The sequence below is a fragment of the Apis laboriosa genome, unplaced genomic scaffold (assembly GCF_014066325.1).
Source record: "Apis laboriosa isolate Shangri-la unplaced genomic scaffold, ASM1406632v1 scaffold125_cov141, whole genome shotgun sequence".
NCBI lineage: Eukaryota > Metazoa > Arthropoda > Insecta > Hymenoptera > Apidae > Apis > Apis laboriosa.
Window position 1 is genome coordinate 1,233,308 of NW_025221145.1, and position 6,000 is coordinate 1,239,307.

Sequence of the window (6,000 nt, forward strand, 5' to 3'; positions counted from 1 at the left end):
TCTTCTCTTCTTCTTCAAATATCATTTTTAAAAAATTAATTAATTTTTATTTTATAAGATTAATTAATAATATTTTTTTATATTTTATTTGATTATTTATTTTTAAAGTAAAATATTTCTTTGAAAATAATTTCTTGAATTTTTTTAACAATAATTTATTCAATTTATTTTCCAGAATATTCATTTATTTAAAAAATTGCTAGGATATGTTAAAAAATCTTTGTGAATATTAATTTAAAAAAATATTTTATGATGTCAAAAAATAATTCTGATAGTATTCTATTTAACAATCAATTTACATATAATTTTATAGTTTTATAGTTCTATAGTTCAATTCTATAGTTCAACCAAATATCAATAATAAGAAAAATTTAATATTTCTCAAAAAGATATCTTTAATGAAAGATCATTAAAAATCAAAAATTAATTTTCTTATTGGTAACAGTAATTGACAAGTTTCATTTCTTTTTATAAAGATGGCGTTACTAGTTAAGTAGCATAATATAAACTGGCAACAAACAAAAATTGACAAAAATTATGATTCTTTTAACTTATATCTAATATGCAATTAATTGATTTATTTAAAAATCGTTTGAACAAGAATGCATAATTATCTAAGCAGAAATGATTAGATATCTTAGATAGAGTAAAAGAAAATGAATGCACGAGAGTATATTAAATATATGAGAGGCAGTCTTGAGAAAATTTTTGTCAGAGAGAGAGTATTCACAGAGAGAGAGTATTTATTATTCAAGAAAAAATACTATTTCTCTTTATAATATAACTATTAAAATAGTTTACTTTTTCTTTCTTATGCCTATAAATTACATTCATATAAGAATTATCAATACTAATATTACTAATACTAATAGTAATACTAAAATTCTTTTAAAAATGTTCCACGGATATGTTAATATAATAGGAATTATATATAGTGAATATAAAAATAAGATTATAAATGTTCAGAAAAGAAATAAAAAAAGATATTATAATCATATAGATTCCATTATGATAATATATAATAATAATTTTTCGGATGAGAAAACAAATAATAAGTAAATATTAAGATTTAAAAATAATAGTATATTTTTTATATTATAAAATAATATAAATTTTTTCTGTATCGATTTATTTTAATAGATTTAGTAAGAAAAATATTTTCAAATTATGGCAAAAAATTATATAAAAAAGAAAATGGAAATTAGCAGAAATGGAAAAGAGAAAACAGAATTTTGAAAAAAATTTTTATTATTATAAAATTTATAACTAATTATTTTTGATTTTTCAATAATTTAGATTAATTATATAAGATTGAATCATTACATTCTAATATTTCACTGGTAAAAATTAATATTATTCAAAATCAATTTATGTTGGATTTAAATTTAAAATTTTATTGAAAAACTAACTTTAAAATTAACTTAAAATAAAACTTTAAAATTTATGTTGAAAAGAAGAAGAACAGAATCATATATCTTGGTATTACTTATCATTATATTGATTAAATAAAAAAATAATGAAAATTTCAATGAGAATTTCAAAAAACTTGATTTTACAGGAAACAAATTTTCATGTAAGATACAAGAAATAATTGGATATAAAATCCTAAGATTAATGATTTTTTAATTAAATTTTGTTAGATAAATTTAAGTATTAAGACATAAGTTAATTACAAAAGGTAATTGTAATTATAATCTATATGTATTTTTATATTTATTATATATATTTCTTATATAAAATATTTAAAAAATATTTTTTGAAGTATAAACTTATAATTAAGTATATAAAAGTATAAGATATGTGAAAAATGAAAGTATATACTATACACATATTGTGGCATATAGATTACAAAATGATCCTACTTTTTTTAATTAAAAAAAAAAATATTTATAAATTATAAATATATATAAAAAAAATGTATAAAAAAATATATATATGTAAATATATAAAATTCTAATTGAATAATTTGTTACTAAAAAATATGTACTGAAAACACTATTTAATTTTTTTATAGATGAAAGGATGTAAGAAAAGAAGAATAAAATCAATGTAAAAAAAGCGATAGAATAACGATAGAAGTATTTTGCAGAAATCAAAAATAAATAAAAAAAGAGGCCAATGCGAGCATGTAGAAATATTGTATTGGCGAATTTGAGAATATCGATTAAATTTTATATTATATTGTTGTGTTATTATTGTATTACTATATATTATTACTATATATTATTATATATTATTATATATTATATATTATTACTATTATTATTATATATATTATATATTATATTATTATATATTATATATTATTATTATATTATATATTATTATATATATTATTATATATTATTACTATATATTATATTTATAAATATATATATATTTTATTGTTCGTTACAAATATTAATGTTGGATTCAATTCATATTTTTACTAATTTCTGTAATTGAAAGTTTTAAAATATGCATATGTTTTTAAAAACTTAAGATATATAATAAGATATATAAAATATGAATATTTTTTTGTATTCTTTTTTTTTCATTTTACAAGAAATATTTTTTTTCTCGTTTTTCACAATCCAATAAAACAAGCAAAATAAAAGAAGGAACCGCCAAGGAATCAATTCTTATGTTCTCAAATATTTATCTTCTCAGTAAAAAAATTAATATTTTATCAAATAATGCACTTTAATTTCGATTTTATGATAATTATTTAGACAATATTGTATTTTTTTCCTTTAATTGGGTTTAAAATATAAAGTTACTAAAATAAAATGTTAAAATGTTAAAAAAATGTTAAAATTGTTAAAAAAAAAGTTATTAATTCAATTATACAATACATTGAATTGATTGCGTTTTTTGAATTATTTCAAATGCTTCAGTTTTTTTTCTGAATAATTATCGCTTAGATACGAATAAATCATTGATAGGATGTTATTATGAAAAAATGTAAAATAAAATTTTATCATTTAAGTCCTTATTTTTGAAAAAATCAAGATTGAATAGTCATATAATCGAAAATTTTGAAATTCAATTTTTTCGAAAATTAATTTTTGAATAAAAAAACTTATTCTATTTAAAAAATTTCAAACTTAATCTATTCAAAAACCCAATTTGATTATCTAGATAAAAAAAATTGATGATTTTTTCAATTTATTTTTCTTCTGTCTTGTACCAATATATCTAATGGAATACTCGTATTCTTACACTCATCAAATTACAGAGAGTCAAATTTTAATTTTTTACGTTATTAATATATCAGAATATAGAATATGAAATCGGATAAGATATTATCTTATTTGTTTTTATATTTCTATTTTATTCTATATGCAAAAATACAAAAATTATAAATTGATAAAAATAATTTAATGTTATTTAACTTTTCAATTGTTATTTAATTATTTAAATTCATATTTTTATTATATATAAGTATATAATATAATATATAATATTATATATAAATTATACATATAATATGAAGACATATGTATATCCATTTATTATATATCTATTCAAAACCAATTATCAATTATAAATATTTATGTACACTTATTCCAGCACACAATTTATTCCAGCTACATCCATTAAAAAAAAAATTTCAATTTTTTTTAATATATCGATATAAGTTTAAATCTATTACATATTGCATTCTAATAATAATAAAAGTTCAATAATATCCGTTTTCTAATTGCACTGCATTCTATTTCTTTACATTCATATATTATGAGAAAATTCGTAACCTATGTTTCATTATTCATATTTTCTTTATTATACAAAAATTATAAATAAAAATAATAATAATGACAAAAAAGAAAAAAAATTAGAAAAAATCAAAAAAGAAAAAATTGTCTATGTTTTAAGAAATTTATTGTTATTTTATCATATGTAGTTTGTAACCTTTTAATTAATAGCCATCTTTTACCGTGTTAATATTCTTCTGTTTGGTGTAATTCAATCTTAGCATGGCTCATTGTACGGGTATGTATAGAAAGTGAGAGGACACACGTTCCTCGTAATAGCTTACGATTACTTTCACAACGAAAGCAAGGTCTTATTTTTTTCACGCCTGGATGCGTTGTTAGCCGTTTCGTTGTTTTTTTAATGAATAGGGTTTTTTTTATTTTGGATTTTCGACAAATTTTTTGGAATAGTTTTTTATAATCGTTGACTATTGCTGTGTTTTTATTTATTTTTTATTTATTTGTGTTTTTCTTTCGATGATATATATGAGTGAAATGCAATAATAATTTTTTAATCGAATATAATTTTACCAAAAATCAATTTTTTTATTTTTTTTTACTATATATTAATTATTCAGATTGGATAAAATCATATATTTTTTAATAGATATAATTTTTTTCATATACTATATGTCGTTCATTATAAGAAATTAAATAATTTACAATAAACTAATTTATAATTATATATAATTATATATATAATTATATATAATAATTATATATATAATATTATTATATATAATAATAAATGATATTATAATAATAAAAATTTGTAAAATATTATTTTGAATAAAATTAAATGATATAAATATATATGATATATATAATAAAATAAAATAATTGATGGAGAAAAGTAAAATTTTTTCTTACTATTTACTTGTATTGCTATAAATTATAAGCATTGAGAGTTTAATTTCTATGCAAATTCTATATAGTATAACTTCTAGATATCTTTGGTTTTTTATTGTTCGATTCGAAGAACCAGATTATCTTAAAGAAAAATGATTAGAAATTCTATTTCGAATATAGTAAAATAAATTATCCTATAAACGAAGATAAAATTTCATTTCATTTATTTTTTGCTAGCAGTTGACGACATGTTTGAAAATAAATATTAGGCATAGAAATAAAAAAAAGTACTATTCGATTCTAATCTAAAATTTGAAATTATGATTTATTTTCTAGATTTTATATTATAGAAATATAATAGATCCATATAGGAATATCTTGTAGAAATATTTACATAATTAATATTTTTCAAAGACATTATTCCATATAAATATTTTATTGCATCTTATAGATATTTTATTCCATCATCATTCTTTTTATTTTTTTAGATTATTATATTTATTATGTTATAATATTCTATAATATAATTATATTTATATTTTAATTATACAATTATACATATATAATATAGAATTAATAACTAATAATTTCTTACTAACTTAATATGAATCTATTAATTAAATATTATAATTAAAATATGAAATTAAAATATATAATAAATTTTTAAATTTTTTAATAATTTATTTTTTACTTTTCATTATAAAAAATTAAGATTGATTTGATAAACTGATATCAAAAATTATATTCCAATAATAATGTATGATTTATTTTTGTACATTAATAATATATTTTTAACATTTCGTATATTTTCTTAAATTCGAACAATAAAACAGAATAAAAAAAAATAATTTTTTTTTTAAAAATTAAAATAGTATTTCAATATGAGATAAAGTTGTCTGATCACTATCAACAGGACATTGAACAATGAATATAACAGGATATAAACGATGCAGGATATACAAACTAGACTCACCTACTGTGAATCATGTGACGAACTATGTAAAAATGAAAGTTCCGTGAGGTAATGGTCTCGATTCCATATTCGAACCATAACGATAACGTTTGTAATGTTATTCTAGCCAATTAACATAAATTTCTTACATTAAAAATCAAATTGTCTATTTCATTCGTGCAGGAAAATCAATAATCACTTTATAATTTTTTAGATTTTATTATTTTTATGATTATTTATAAATTTGTAAAATATTATTTTGAATAAAATTAAATATTGATGGAGAAAAGTAAAATTTTTTCTTACTATTTACTTGTATTGCTATAAATTATAAGCATTGAGAGTTTAATTTCTATGCAAATTCTATATAGTATAATTTCTAGATATCTTTGGTTTTTTATTGTTCGATTCGAAGAACCAGATTATCTTAAAGAAAAATGATTAGAAATTCTATTTCGAATATAG